This window comes from Halictus rubicundus, unplaced genomic scaffold, assembly GCF_050948215.1.
Source record: "Halictus rubicundus isolate RS-2024b unplaced genomic scaffold, iyHalRubi1_principal scaffold0028, whole genome shotgun sequence".
Taxonomy (NCBI): Eukaryota; Metazoa; Arthropoda; class Insecta; order Hymenoptera; family Halictidae; genus Halictus; species Halictus rubicundus.
Genome location: NW_027488569.1, coordinates 1,494,990 through 1,512,148, shown reverse-complemented (window position 1 = coordinate 1,512,148; position 17,159 = coordinate 1,494,990). Strand labels below are relative to the sequence as shown.

The 17,159-nt window shown below is 38.8% G+C and overlaps 1 protein-coding gene across 9 annotated transcripts in view; it reads left to right on the top strand.

Annotated features, from left to right (window-relative positions):
- The window catches only part of Mical-like (MICAL-like protein), a 321,784-nt gene that overhangs the window by 51,962 nt on the left and 252,663 nt on the right, over positions 1-17,159 (top strand). The window lies entirely within an intron of this gene.

The window sequence follows — 17,159 nt, the reverse complement described above, 5'->3', positions numbered from 1 at the left end:
TTTAGAAACTTGTGAGTATCCAACCAATACGTATTCCTTACCTTTTGGCATGAATTTGTTGATTCCTGCCCCCTTTTCCAAAGCGATTGTTTTGCTTCCGAAGATTCTCAGGAATCCAATGTAAGGTTTTTGACCTGACCATTCTTCATATGGCGTCGAATTGTTTAATTTTCCGGTTGGGCATCTATTCCTTATGTAGACAGCTGTATTTACGGCTTCTGCCCACAGGCTCATGAGTAACTTTGACTGCGTTAACATTGTACGTGCCATTTCCACTATCGTTCTATTGGCACGTTCGGCGATTCCATTTTGCTGAGGTGTGTACGGAGTTGATAACTGTCGCACTATCCCTTCCTTTTCTAAATACTCTGTAAATTCCTTTGATTTTTCTTTCAAATTAGCTACTTCTGTGTATCTTGTTTTTCATCAATAAATGTAGCAAAATATCTTGCTCTCCCTAAAGATTGCGTTTTCATAGGACCGCATATCTCCGTATGTATCAGCCCGAATGTGTCTTTTTCTACAGTTTTTGAATTTGTGAATGGTAATTGATGTATTTTACTGAGATCACATACCTCCCATCTTGACTCATTCTGCGTAGCATGTTGAAGCATCTGCATTCCATCTACCATGCCTTTATCATGCATTTTTCTTACGTCGTTGAAATTTAGATGGCCTAGTCTCTGATGCCACCTTGTCAGTCTGTCATCTTTCGTACCTGTAAACAGACTTTGTTGTTCGCTTGAGCAACAGCTGCGTCTTCATTGAATGTTACGCTGTATCCGTTTTTGGTTATACTATGGACTCACATTAGATTAGTTCGAAACTCTGGTACCCACATTACGTCTTGTAATTTAATATTACTCACTTGTTTGTTCCTTGAGTTCACACTTATCTTTACTTCCCCTTTACCTAGGGAAAAAGTGCTATTGTCTGTAGCTGTGTATACCTTGTCCTTGTGTTCTTCGTTGAGGGTTTCGAATATTCTTTTGTCCTTGCACATATGTGCAGTTGCTCCGCTGTCCAAATACCACTCGTTTGATGTATTGGAACTAGTGTTCAGCGCGCTTGCTATCATTGCCTCCTCTGTATGGTTTCTTGGTGTGGCGAACCTCTGCTTGCTCTTACAAAATCTGGCTATTTGCCCAGTCTTACCGCAAGTATAGCATTTTTGCATAATCGGTTTCTGGTAATGTGATACCCGCTTATGACAGTTGTTCTGCTTTGTGAACAAATTCGTCTACATACTGTGCCATGCTTTGACTTTTTTCCTTCTTCATTCTGTACAATTATTTGAACAAAACACACTGTCGCATGGGTCCCTTTAATTCGTACACTTTTCTCAGTGCTTCCCATGCGGCTAGTGAAGTTTCTGCCCGTTTAATGTAATTGAACTGGGTTTTATGCAAACTTAGTATAATTAGATCAAGAGCTTTTTCATCTTTGAGTGTCCACTGGGTGGCATTATCTTCTGTCTTTACAACCGTCCCGTTTACATAACCCCACAGCTCGTTATAGCGCAAAATACTTTTAATTTGAATTTTCCATGATTCATAGTTACCGTCTCCTAATTTTTCAATGTGGTGCGTATTTGTGATGTTCATGTCGCTTGGCTTCTTTTTCCTCGACACGTGGCACCAGGTTATACCTAACCTCACTTTTTCCTTTCTATTCTTTTACTTCTCGTTAATTTATTTAATTCCTTTCGTCCCTGGGCCCATAACCTGTTGGGATTTTCCTCGGGAGGTCAGATAAGTGGAAAGTACCACAATATCTAACGATATGTAACTATATGTTTAATATACATGTAGGATGGGTTATCAGAATCAAACCGAACAGATAGACGCGACGTATTTAATCAAACAAATTAAGTATATTTAACGAGATACAGGAATATAACAATATGTATAAGGTTGTGTACTGATCCACTCGACTTCTCAATGAATACTGCCCGCTCAGTCGCGTGTCTTTCTGTTTCGAACCTTCGGCGATTGTCAGTTTTTCCATCGTGCACACGCACGCACGCATACACACATACGCACACACGCACACAGGTACGCTCGCTCTGCGCTGCGCTCATCGGTCCCTACATTGTATCGCCGTTCTTATTCCCATATCTGGGGGTTCGTCCGGGGTCTTCGGTCCCCGAAGATAACGTCGCTTGTTTATTCATTAACTTGGTATGCTTTCATGAAGTCGGCAGCTGTGCTTGTCATCATAGGGCCTTCGCTATCTCCGACTCGCGCGACTTCGTACCTATTGTTTCGTTTCACTTTCGTTACCGAATACGGACCTAGGTATTTTTGCTTGATTTTTAATGCTGGTCCAAACTGAGTTCTTTTAATGAATACCCAGTCGCCTTCTTTGTATTGTCGCGCCGGTTTACTTTGTTTATCGTAATGTCGCTTATTTTCTTCTTGTATTTTCATTATACTTTCTTTGGCTAACATTCTTAACTTATCGCGGTCTTCGTCATATAATTGGATCGCTTCTTGTTCTATCAATTTAATAATATCGTGGTCTTGTTTGTTTTTCATTGATATTCCGAATAAAACTTCAAAAGGTGACATTCCTATTGATCTGTGAAACGTACTATTCATACATTTTTGGACCCTGCCTATATGTTTATACCATTGCTCTGGATTATTTAATGATAATTTCGTTAAAATTGGTATTATTGTGCGGATGGTTCTTTCTGCTTGTCCGTTACCTCGTGGAATTCCGGTTGTGATTTTTATCGTTTTTATGTTTTCCTCTTCGCAATAGTTTTGAAAATCTAATGATGTGAATGCGGCGCCTCTATCGGAAATAATACGGTCTGGATTTCCGAAGATTTTTTGTTGACTATCTAACTTGTTTATTACTTCTTTGGCGTTAGTTGTTTTCGTCGGATACAACCATGTGAATTTTGAAAATCCGTCTATCACCACAAAAATATAGCGATAAGCTTTTCCCGTTGCGGTCATTGGACCTACGTGGTCGATGTGATACGTTTCTAAGGGTCTTGACCCTTTCGGAATTGGCGTTAATTCACCCTCACGTTTCCCTAGCTTTCTTTCTGATACGACACATTGAATACAACAGCTAATAAATTTCTTCAATTTTTCTTCTAAATTAGGGATATAATATTCTGTTTCTATACGTTCTTTCATTTTCCGCACTCCAATATGACCGTTTTCGTGTGTGTTTCTTATTATTTCTAAGTACATGCACGAAGGTACAACCACTAACTTTTTACTGTTTTTCTGTTTCATTAAAATTCCGCTCTCTACAAAGTAGTCGTCGTATTTCTCGGTTTCTAGAGTATGTTTGATTAAGCGCAATCTTTCTTCTTCGCCCTGCTTTTTCTTTAGCATCGCTAACATTGTATCTTCTATGACTAATACTGGGAATCGGCTGAGCGCGTCAACGTGTTTGACTCGTGCGCCTTTTCTATGTTCGACATTGTATTCGAACTCTTCGAGGCTCAATGCCCAACGCGCAACTTTAGGGCACAAATCTTTTTTCGACAATGTCTTTTTGAACGCTTCGCAATCTGTTACTAATTTAAACGGTATACCTAATACATAAACACGGAATTTCTTTACGGCATTTATCACGGCTAATACTTCGAGTTCGTATGAGTGATATTTTTGTTCTGCGTCTGTTGTCTTCTTGCTATAATAATACACGGGATGAAATGCATTTTCTTTTTCCGCTTTTTGTAACAAGACCGCACCGAATCCTTCTTGACTCGCGTCGGTATGTATTTCTGTTTCGGCTTTCGGATTGTAGATTCGTAGTACTGGATTCGTGGATAAAATGGATTTCAAAGTTAAAAACGCTGCTTGTTGTTCTTGTTTCCATATAAATGGTCGATTTTGTTTGAGCAAATCTGATAACGGTATCGCGATTTTAGCATAATCTTTGATAAATTTACGAAAGTATCCGGTTAATCCGAGAAGAGATTGTAATTGTTTCCTATTTTTAGGTTGTGGAAATTTTTGCACTGCTTTAATTTTTGCATTTCCTGGATAAACGTTTCCGTTTTCTATTTCGTGACCCAAATATTCTATTCGCGTGCGTAGGAATTGACATTTATTCCAACTAATTGTTAACCCGTTTGCGGCTGCTATTCTTAATACTCTTGTTAATTTCTCTAATGCGCCTTCATCGTCTGATCCCGGTATTATTATATCGTCGACATACGTAAAAATTACCTTTTGTTGGATGAGATCGCGAAAAATTTCATCTATATATCTTAAAAAACTAGTGGCGCTAATACAAAGTCCAAATGGTGTCTTTAAAAATTCATATTGTGCATCCGGTGTAACAAATGCGGTATACTTAACACTTTCTTTTGCAATTGGTACATGTAAATAGCTATTTTTTAAATCTATTACAGAAAATACGCGTGCATTTCTTAATTCGTCTATTTTTTCTTCAATGAGAGGCATCGGGAAGTGGTCACGTTCAATTTTTTTATTTAGTTCTCTATAGTCAATGCACACTCTATAGGATCCGTTCTTTTTCGGTACAATTACTATTGGACTCGCGTACTCACTCGTGCTTGGTTGAATTACCCCTTCCCTTAGCCATTCATCAATCTGATTATCTAGAACTGTCTTTTCCTTAGGCGCTAATCGTCGCGGTCTTATATTAATCGGAGTATTATCTTTTAATGTTATTACTGTCTCTATCTTAATATTAACTTTTTCCGCTGGTTTATATTCGTCAACTAACATTTTGATCTTATCCTTGTATTGTTCTTTCACATTTAACTCACCTACTTCGACGCACATAATTTCACGTAATTCCCTAAATGCAGCATTGGTGGTGTTCGTTGTATTCTCTTCACCTGCTTCCGCGATGTCCTTGCTGTCTGAATTTGGAACGTGCCTTTCGTCGCTTACGGTCGTTGGTGCTTTGCGTATTGCAACTATGTTACCTTTGTCCAGTCGTAATTCAACGTTCTCTAGGAAGTCTTGTCCCAAAATTACGTTGTATGGAATCGACTGTGATGGGACGATGAAAAATTTGATACCGTAGATGTCCTCGGCTATCTGGGCAGCAGTGTTGAAAAATCCTATGACCCTTGTCGTTGCATTGCCAGCGCCCGTGATGCTCATTGCCGTCGTTGTTAACGGTGGACTGCCAATTTCTTCGTGCTGATTTTTCTTCATCAGCGAGATGTCACTTCCCGAATCGATTAACGCACGGCATTCTACGTTATTTACTTTAATCGGGTACACTGATTTTGAAACACAATTTACACCCGCGGTTTTATTATCGCGTTCACTTTTTGCACTGTCACATTTATTCGCTATGTGTCCAAAATTATTACACTTGAAGCATTTGGGTCCTTTTCCTTTCTCTGGGCAGGTTCTTGCGTCGTGTTCTGGCGATCCGCACGTGTTGCAGCGAGGAATTTTGGCTTTGCGCGATGTGTCTTTCTTTTCTTTAGTTTCTTCTTTTTTCACGCTTGTTTTTCTTTCTGATTTCTCCCGCATTTTATCGTATAATTTTAGGTTTTTCTTAATTTCTGCCAACGTACGAGATTGATACAAAATCGATTTGTTATATTCATTGTCCTGTATGCCATTGATGATGTATTCGATAAGGGCTTCATTTTCGACATTGCCTTCACTGGCTATTTCGCGCATCGCATAAAGATATTGACGACTGGTTTCATGAGGTAATTTTCTTCTTCGGAACAGTCGCGAATGAACTGTCGCGCTATTTGTTTCACTTGCAAATTCATTTTTTAACCTTCGTTGCAAATCTTTCCATGAGAGAATGCCTCTTTCCGCCGCTATGAATTGTTTTGCAGAACCTTTCAGCATCCGTTTTGCATATATCAGTTTCTGTAGTTCATTCCATTGCAGTAACATGCTCAGATCTTCAAAATCTGCAATCCATTTTTTAATAGATGCGTTATCGTCGCCCGTGAAATATGCCATTGAATCTTCGACATCCTTGATTGTAAATGGACTAGCGTTAGCGATTGGTGATTTTCTGGCGGTTTTTCTTGATTCGTAGTCGTATTCATCGTCTTCAGATTCGTCTGGTTCTTCGCTTCCGCTCTCTTCCTCTTGTCTGATATGATATTTTAATCTCTCTTGTAATTCACTTTTTCTCCCTGTCGAGTCCACGTTTATTTCCTTTAACTTTTCGCGAAGTTCGTGCACTTTCATTCTCATTATATTTTCGACAGTGACTACGGTTCTTTCGTTCTCGCTGTACTCTTCTTCGGATAGTGCACTCCCTTCACCTGCATTACTTGGACACATGTCTTTCTGCATCTCGTCAAATTTCCCCTTGTTTATTCACTTTTTACCACAGTCTATCGAATTCTACTGGCTAACACTCGCTTTATCACTTTCACTTTGACTTTTCTTATTGCGCGTTGCCCTGTAGCTTTATTCGACCACGACCGGATTAACTTTTCTTTTTCGCGTTTATCTTCTCGAATATATTTTCTGACTCCCGCAGCTGAGCCCCCAAGATGTAGGATGGGTTATCAGAATCAAACCGAACAGATAGACGCGACGTATTTAATCAAACAAATTAAGTATATTTAACGAGATACAGGAATATAACAATATGTATAAGGTTGTGTACTGATCCACTCGACTTCTCAATGAATACTGCCCGCTCAGTCGCGTGTCTTTCTGTTTCGAACCTTCGGCGATTGTCAGTTTTTCCATCGTGCACACGCACGCACGCATACACACATACGCACACACGCACACAGGTACGCTCGCTCTGCGCTGCGCTCATCGGTCCCTACATTGTATCGCCGTTCTTATTCCCATATACATATATAAAGAGACTGCCGGTCGCGCACATGCTTATAGTTCGGCGGTCGCGAGCAGAAAGCGCGGCGATCACGCGGCAGCGGTCAACGCGTTGCAAGACAAATAAATATTGCACGCTGTTCTAATGTCTTATGCGGGCACTTTGAAAGTCTTAACAAGATTATTGATTATTGATTAACAAATTTTGAAACTTTGACATTCTTAGGCAGATTTTGGATGATAGTCATCGCATAAATTATGTAAAGGAGTAGACTGAGAATTTCACCCTGAGGAATATGCAATATTATACCTAGAAATGCTTGTGTTTCGAATGTTAACTAATGGCGTTGGTTTGTATTGAAAACGTTCTAGAAAGTGCGTAACAATAAAGTTCAGAAACAACTGAGAACGTACAAAGTTCAATGTCAAGTCCTAGGCAAAAGGTAACAAAGTTCGTACAAAGGTTAAGATGTTCTTAACCAAATGAAGGTTCGTAGCGTTCTGGTCCTAGTTCTCCTGCAATTGCCTACTAAAGCTCGGGAAGAGACAACTTCTTTGGTAGGTATAAACAGGGGACGAATCACCAGTTCGGGGCATAATCCAAAAATCGCGCGAAGCCTACTGACTCCGTGGTTTCATTTCCTCACGAAGTTTCGTAGGACGCTGTACAAAAATCCCTTGTTCAAGGCCTCTCCGCTGTGTGAGCGATGCGTCTGTTTTCCATTTCGAAACAAGACACTTAACTTTCAGTCGTACCCAAGGCCGTAATAAATTCTTAGGGCCAAGCATGCCAATAAGTAACTAAAAAATGACAGTGTCCCACTCGATCGCAGCGCAGACCCAGACACGATATCTAGACAATTCTAGACAACTTGCATTTACTTTGGTGTAATATTAGTCCACACATTCCACATGGACCGTTTTGAAAAATGTGTTTCCATTATTTTATTAATCGCATACCGATTAGTCTCGTCAACTAACTTCTTGATCAATTCATCGGTAAAGAATGATTTGAAATAATCGATAGGTTCTGTCTAATTTTGACTTATCTGTGAACCAGGCTTTCGTGATCCCGATGTAAATTGTATTTTTTGTGGAATGATATCTTAATTTGTTACATTCTTCCATTCATTGTCGGGGTTTTCATTATTTTCATTAATATTTGAGCCCCTTAGTTGACAAGTGTATTAAGTTCCTTTTCCTAATGCATTGTATTGTAGAAATTGGACTTCCGTGTAATATCGTACACAAAATTAAATACACAATGTAACTTTATTGTAACCAGATAAAGCGAAAGAATAGTAATTATGTCATTATGCCTTAAAATAAAACCCATATTTTTTTCAAGAGTAAACAAACAGTAACGTAACGAATAATGAAGTGCGATTATTGCACTGAATTGTGATACCACTTTTTTGTGAGAAAGTGACTTACGCCATATGGCTATTAATGTATTTTAGGATATTGGGAGTAGGCAATGATAGCTACGACGCGTGGTGGTATAAAACGATTTATTAAACTATGGCGTGGGTGAGAAAATGCTACAAAGTCACGCGGAATCGACGGGTCGGAAGACGTAACGCGACGTGTCTATGCCGAAGGTTCGTAGCTTTCTGCCTTCTGCTTCCTGAGAGCGCGTTAATAAGGTTCCCAAAAACCGTTAGAATAAAGGGGAGGTTCTCCACCCCCACAGGGGGAATGTAGAAAATTTCCTCCCCCGAAACAACTGCATCCGGGGACTTCACTCTTAAGGATAGTGTAACGGTCGGGCCGAGGTTCTGGCAATCGTCACTTAAATGACCGGGCCCTCAACCTGACCTCCCATGGTACGCACTTGAGAGGGATGGAATTTCCGCGTCCGAAAATTCCACGTTCCCACGCACCATGGTCGCTACAGTATTAATAATCATGAATTACATAAATGTTATTTTTAATGCACTACAAGTTTGCTGTATATGCACTATGTATTAAAGAAACTTATTCGTTGCTGGATTCTTGGAGAATTGGAGGGATAAATTTCAGCAAATCTAACGTGTCCGCCTTTTTGGCCGCAGAAACAGAACGCACAGATGGATATAAATTTTTCTGCATTATATTTTTCAACTGTAATGGTCTGTCACACCGAGCACGCTGAATATTTAATGTTTCAAACTCAACATCCACAGAAATCTTAGTTTTCTAAAAAAATATCAAACTGTTTTCCGTATTCATAGTGTAACCATTGAATGGTGAGCCCATTTACAGTTTGTAGTAATGTATTTTTCTTATGCTTCGTTATTGACCGTTCTAGCTGTTTAGTTGAAAAAAATTCGTTTCTTTTCATTTCATAAACCACAAAGTTGGAATGTCGAGCAGTTTTCATACTGCTGTTTTCGTGCTGCAGATTCAATACATCCAAAATCTGAATTATTCAGTAAAAACGAATGTCTTGATATTAAAAACTTGTAACCTTCGCTGAAATATCATCACTTTGCACTAATTGTAACAGAGACAAAGCTATTTTTATATTACGATTTTATAGGACGATGTTTAATGTTTAATTACTCAACCAATTCTGATACAATTTCATGATACACGTTAATAAAACAAAACCCCAGGTTGTTATAAACAAATTGATCGTCGGCTCGTAATGACAACTGGTTACTAGCGATAGGAACAGACGAGTCGAGACGGATCGTCCCAGCTGATCGCCGACGATCGATCGTCACCAACACTAATGCATTAACACATCTTCTTTTTTGTTTAAGGGCGGTGGGGGGAAGCATCTACGCATTCCTGGTCTAAGATGGTTTGTGACCAGGATGTGTAGGACTCCCCCAAAAGGCGATTTACCCTTTATGGGACTACCTACTAAACCTAAACCACCGCCCAGGCAAAAGCCTTATTCTCCACTGTACTGCTATGACATCATTCGGTACTGTTCTTTAACTTTACTTCGAATGATGTCATTTTAAAGCAGTTCTTTTTAGGATACATCAGTATATTTCTTAAATTGTTTAATAATATTTCATTATTGCAATGTATTATCTTTTTCTATGATTTTCTCATATCTTTCTTTCTCTTTCATGATTTTATATTGTAATATGTGGTTTATAAGGTTTTGTTTATAAAAAATATTTATAAAAAATATATATAAAAAAAGGTATAGAGTAGTAACTTTGATGTCGGAAATTCGCACACAACGCGCACGTCCTTCGTTCTCCGCAGTCAACGCAAAAGTCTGACCGTTCTCCCCAAAAATGTCCTTTTATAAGTGTCACTTACACACCCGCACTCATCCCCAAATCCTGTGTGTGCCCCTCGAAAATCCCAGCCTACCCTTGGGCCTGGTTTTCGTCAGGGACACTTTCTCTCTTATGGCCCTTATCCCTTCGGCGTGGTCTTCGTCAGGCCTCGATGTTTTATGGCCCTCTTCCTGCCATTGAAGACCCGACGACATCCTGCCTAAATTTACGATACTACACTCGGCCATTCTGATTCTACATCTGTCCTCAGATGTTTTCGCTATCACTGTCCTCGGAGAAAACGTCTTCCTCACCGTTGATCCAAGGCTTCATATGGTCAGCCGCTGTCGTTGTCGTCTGCGGACCCTCGTGCTCTCCCATCTTTTGTACTACGTATCGATTATTCCGTAATACTCTAACGATACGATAAGGTCCCAAATATTCTGCATGAAATTTTAAACCAGGTGCAGTCTGCGTCCTCTTAATTGCCACCAATTGACCTTGCGTGTACATCGTAGCCTGTTTACGATTTTTATTGTAGGTCTTTCTATTTTGTGCCTGAACCTCGGCAATCTTTTCTTTTGCCTGTGCGCGTATCTCGTCACGGTTCATCTGGAACATTGTAATCCACTCTTCTTCTTTCATTTTGCGAATCTCAGGGTCTTCAGACATTCTCATATGAGTGCCAAACAGCAGTTTAAAAGGTGTTGTGTTAATGCTTCTATGTGGGGTAGCGTTCAAATATTTTTGTGCGAACCCCAATTATTTATACCACTCTTCCGGCTTAGGTGAGGACAATTTGGTAAGTAAAGGTATAAGAGTTCTATTTACTCTTTCGACTTGTCCATTTGCACGCGGTATTCCTGTTGTTATCAGCACATGGAGTATATCTTCACTATTACAGTAGTCGTTAAAATCACCGGACGTGAAACTTGTACCACGGTCGGAAATAATGCGCATGGGGTTGACTTGGAGCTCTATTTCCACTTCTTCCAATAGCAGCAGCATCTCTATAATTTTCCTGTACATACTCGTTGTACATTTCGAAGCATTCAGTTCCCTCCATATTGATAATTGCATTATGCAAAACACATATGCATTTGATAATATTGTCAGCAAATTCACGCTATGTTTCAATTGGCTTCCAAAGAATTCTCCATTTTGCAGTCATAACTCCAAATGCACATTCAACAATACGTCTCGCTCTAGAAAAGCGAGAGTTAAAATACTCTTTCTGTGGATCCAAATATCGTCGATTGTATGGTTTTAGTAGATGCCTTAATAGTGGATAAGCTTCATCTGCGATAAATAGAAAGGGCATTGGATCCGATGTTGCTGGTAATGGCGAATCTCGTGGAATATTTAAATTTCCTTTATCCATTAAATCAAAGAGTTTTGATGACCGAAAAGTATCACCATCACTTTGCTTTCCATATCCCCCAATTTCCACGATAATTAATTTTCCACGAGCATTTGCAACCGCTTGTAGAACAATTGAAAAAAATGTTTATAATTATAATACATTGTCCCAGAGTTTGATGGACACTTCAAGCGTATGTGTTTCCCATCAATTGCACCAATTACGTTCGGAAAATTCCAAATATTATAAAAATCACATGCGGTTCTCAAAAAACAGTTTAAAGTTAGTGATTTCATATGAATGGGCTGCAGACATTCCCATAATAAAGGCTATAGCCGGGTTTGGGGGCCAAATCTGCCCTGGAAGGGATTTTATTCCAATTTGCGCCATTCGATAGCCTACTAAAAAAGATACCTTTCAGCCAAGTTTTAGCCCTATAGCTCATCTGTAAGGGTAGTTATAGAGGAAAAATAAAAACCACTTTTTCGGCGTTTTTTCCGTGCAAAACTAAGTTATGATTATCGTAAAAATATATTATGTAATATTAAACATCCCTAAGTTCAGAGGAACATCGTGCAGACTTTAAAAATTGCGTAGTGCAAAAAACGACAATTATACTGTGCAGGGTATATCCCAATATTTCGAAGGTACTTTCAACGGCGCCGGTTGGTGCAGTAGCTATGGTCTCCGACTACGGAACCACTGAAGTCTTTTTGGACCAGGTTCGTATCCCGTCCCGGGCCAGGAAAATTTAACCCTTTGCACTCGGGACCTTTTTCGCGCGGCGCACCAGCAACTCGAGACGTTTCGCAGCCTTTTTGACGCATTTCTTACCAGTAACTTAAAATCATTACACACATAAATTAATGCATAAAATTTTTATATTTTAACATTTTATATATCTTTACACATTTATAAACATAATTTCTTAAATATTAGTGTCTGTAATTTTTCTGGGTATGATATTTCATGTAACAATTCCCAAGATGCATGCCCGGCTTGTCGGGGCAAGTATTACAATAATATGTCGTTTGATGCCTTTTTCCGGGTTTATTATTTCTATGAGAACAGACTTTGCAGTCCTTCCTAACCCCTGTTAGAATATTGTGTAGCTTTCCATTCAAGCGGATATCTTCGCAATCGGAGGTTGAAGTCGAGGTTCGATCGCGTGGCTGGCGAAAATCTCCAGTCAATTGGTGAACTAATGTTTTCAAATATCGCAAGTGATTAAGCGGCTGTTCGGTTCTCTGCTGTTTAGTGGCTTTATATAAAATATATGAATTTATTGAACAAATTTCTAAACCCCCAAAAAACAGTTTACGCCACCATTTTAGCGATTTTCTTAAGAAACAGTACGTCGAGGCATACTGATCTGCACGATCGACACCGCCCATATGTTTGATATAATCTATTACTACGTTAGGTTTCTTGACGGTCACTTCTACTCCACCTCGTAAAATTCGTTTCACAGGCGTCATTCCTGCATTGTTCCAGTTAGTCAAGCATGTGACAACCCTCTTGTCCTTCCATGCTAAAACTAATGTATTTCTTTTCCGGTATGCTACTGTTGATTTTTTTCCGAATTTTGTTCTTTTTATTTGTTCTGGTATATGCGTTCTGTTTGTTAAGATAGTTCCTGTGAGGTGGCATTTCAATTTCAATAATTCTTCAGCCAAGATATAGCTCGTATATTAACGATCAGTGAACATATGATATCCTTGAGCACCAGGTATTTTTTCCAGCAGCATTGCATAAAGATGCAATGGTATTCTCGTTGATATCGGAAGGTCGGGCCTTATCAACTTTTCCGTTGTCAAACTTCCATAATAAGGAAGAATGCCACAGATGTAACCGGTACTTGAGTCTGCCATCGTATAAACTCTAATACCCCATTTGGTTGGTTTCTTCGGATTGTAAGTAATGAAGGAGATCCGACCTTTGAACTTGATCGTAGATTCATCCACACAAATTTCTCTTCCCGGTGTAAAATACTTTAAAAATTTTGAATTTATATAATCAAGGAAACAGCCAACTAGCTGTAAGCGTGTTCGTGGTCCTGCATCTTGTCTTTGGATTGTCTTTAGATGAAGCATCCAAAAAATCTGATGGAATCTATCTCTTGTAAACTTGTTCGAATAAAAAGGAATGTAGCTGACAGCATTCCGTGACCAATATTCTTGCAAATTTGCCAACGGCATTGTCCCCATATTTATTATAACACCAATGAATGCCCACATTTCTTCGATAGTTACATTCCGCCAATTTCGCCATATCGAGTACGGTGATAATGTCCTTCCTTCTAACTTTTTTGTAGCATAATTATTAGTTTCAACAACTATTTCATTCATCAGTTCATTAGTAACAAAAAGTTTAAAAAAATCCAATGGTTCTTTCATATCTGGTGGTACGTGCGGTCCTGCAGTAGTGTCGCCGGCTATGAATGGTATTCTTGACGGTATTTCTTCAGATTCAGTGCAACTAATCCATTCAGAACTGTCCGATTGTGGGTTTTCTGTAGTATCAGTATCGCTGTCACATTCACTGTCTATTACTCTGATTTTTCGCCTTCTTACACCTCTTACTTCGTCACTATCGTCACTACTGCTGTTATTCACTGTATCGTCAAGCTCTCTGTGTATAGACATAATTTCCTCGTTAAGCACCGTGAAATCAAACTCATCTTCACTTGAACTTATTTCAGTATTACGTTCCATGTTTTTAGGGATCAAAAACTTTAACTTTAGTAGTCTCTCTGCCACGACTGTCAGGTTCGAACTAATGCCGAAAATCCCGTCCGGTTCGTGGTTGCGGACTAATTTCAGATAAGAAAGTCTTATCTCCATTTGAAGGGGTGTCATTTTACACTTCATAAGATTATACAGAAAGAGCGTAGGAACCCGCGTTGAAGAAACTAAACGTAAACAGTTACTGCCGCGCATCGAGTTACCGCAGCAAACCAAGTGGTGAGCGAGAGTCACCTCTCGAGTGCAAAGGGTTAATAATTTTCCGGAAAAATATTTTTGGAGTACTTTCGGCCTTTAGTCATCTATGGGCTGTATTACTTATCTACTTAACATTTTTTTACATGGAATAAGTGCATCGACTTGTCTATTAAATCTTTTATCTTTAGTGGGTACATTACTTATTGTTAATAATAAATCTAGTGTTATATTGGGATCAGGAGGTATTGTTGTATCTGTTTCTGTCAAGTAAAAATATTATTAGGGATATTATAAAAACGAGGTTTATGCTTCGGACAACTATAACCATTGTTGTCTTTCGGCAATCGTTCTCAACTAACTACTGAGGAGTCCAATTCATCTCGTAAAGTTACCAAAGGTCGCTGGGTCGTCGAGGCTATACATGGCATATTAGGAAAAAAATACCAGCTTCTACACAACCAGCTCGACAACAAACTTCTTCCTAAAGTCAAATCATATTTCAGGATTGCATGCTTCCTAAATAATAAGTTAGGCAAAAGACTAAATTCTGATGTCACACTTTTCGATGACATAACTGACAGGATATTGAGTGAAGATAAAGTAATAAATAGTTTAGCACAACAAGTGGAAGCGCAACACTGGAACCGCAGAAAAACGCCGTTTAAAAACGTATCTTCCACCGATATTTTTGATTTTCCGGAAATGACAGAAGACGATTTAAAGATACTTTTCACGGGATCATACCAATTATCTCAAGCTGTTTCGTATTTGGTCGAAATAATGGATGAACACGATAATAAAATAAACGTCCGTTATTTAATAGAAAATAATAATATTGTCAAATTCGAAGTAAAATCATGACATATCAACCGCAAAACGTACAAATGCTACATAGATTATATACCAAACTCAACTGGTCATTCCGGTATAAAACGGTATTGTTGTGAATGTGCTAATGGTAATCGCACTATTGGATGTTGCTCACATGTAGCTGCTATCATTTATTATTTATCTTATGCTCGATACGACACAGACATAGTTCGGCCAGCAGAGATGCTCACTAGAATTTTCAATAATGACCAAATAACACCGACAATTGACGAAGATAGCGACGAAAACTGAAAACGCCATACATGATTAATAATACTTCATGTATATATTTTCTGTCACAAAAATAATCAATCCCTTATTCCATGTAAAAAAATGTTACGTAGATAAGCAATACAGCCCATAGATGACTAAAGGCCGAAAGCACCAGTCATTTTTCAAATTTAGACGATCGAAATTGAATCGGTCTCGAAGTGGGAGAGATGTGGAGAATTTGAATCTTTCTGGGTGGTCGGAAAATTCGTGGCTAGTAAACGCTATCCTTTTGTTCGCTTTGTTGCGGTGCCAGTGGTATATAATTGGTGTGTTGTTATGATCCTGAATAAGTCCATTTGATTCGCAGATGATGAATGCTTGTGGAGGAAGGTTTCCTGAGTATAGTTGTCGGAGTGTGGTTGTTTCTGTGGAGGCTCGAGGAATGGAATATAATAAAGGCTAAGCTCCCGATGAAACACAACTTAATATTTATTAAATAATACTGAGAAATGGTATATTACAGACACTCTCTGAACGCACATGCATCTGTTCGAAAAAACTCTCCGACAGGGGCGACGCTTACAAACGTACCAACTGTCGCACGCATAACACACTGCGTCGCTACCAACCTGAAATATCTTTCTATCGATTCATAGATCGATATAACCTCACACTCTGCTCTATCAATAAAAACAACCTCACACTCACTCTCTTTGGTTTTATTGATTCTTAACCCTAAGGTAATTTTTTATATTTTTTAACAATACTGGCCCACTCAAAGGTTTTGTTAAACTATCTGCATTCATACGATCACTTGGCACATGTGAGACTTCTAACCTTTCATTCTTCACACACTTTCTCAAATAATGGCATCTCCTGTTTAACAACTTTGACTTAGTCTTAAAATTTCCCCCTTTTGCCAATTTTACCACATTCATATTATCACATTTTACAGTCTTTCTCACTTTTTCACCCATGCCTATCTCACTTAACAAATTAAAAGTCCATATCACTTCCTTCGCACCCTCAAGTATTGCTTCCAGCTCACTCTCTGTTGATGACAGTGCAGTAATCGTCTGCTTTTTGCTCCTCCAATGCACCAGATCTCCATTTCTATAAATTAACAGCCCTGTAAAGGATTTTGCATCCTTTGTGCTGTCCCATGATGCATCCCTCTCACACTTCACTTCTTTTTCCTCTGGATTTGCTCCATATTCTAAGCAATAATCTATAGATCCTTTTAAATACCTCAATATTCTTCTTAACGCTAACATGTGCATCTTCTTTGGTTTACTATGAAATTGTGATAAACAGGTCACAGCATATGAAATATCAGGTCTCGCATATACATATGCTCACATACATCAACCTGCCAAGCAATTCTTGGTATTCTTGCTCGTCACAAATATTACTCTCTTCACTATTGTCCATCTTGACGTTCAGATCAATCGGTGTTTTCACAGGATTACACTCACTCATTCCATAGAGCTCAAGCAATTTATTAATATAATCCTTCAAATGCACTAAAATTCTTCCTTTTTTCTGTTCTATCTTCATTCCCAATACAGATCTTGCTTCCCCTAAATCTTTTATATGTATGTCTTTGGCTATTTCCTTCATATATTTCTTTTCAAACTCTTCACTGCTTGACACAATTATCATGTCGTCTACATGCACCACGCAATATATATATTTTTCTCCATCTCTTTTATAAAACAGACATTGATCTTCTGTCGATTGTTTCAATCCATTTTTTAGCATCGTTTCATTTAGA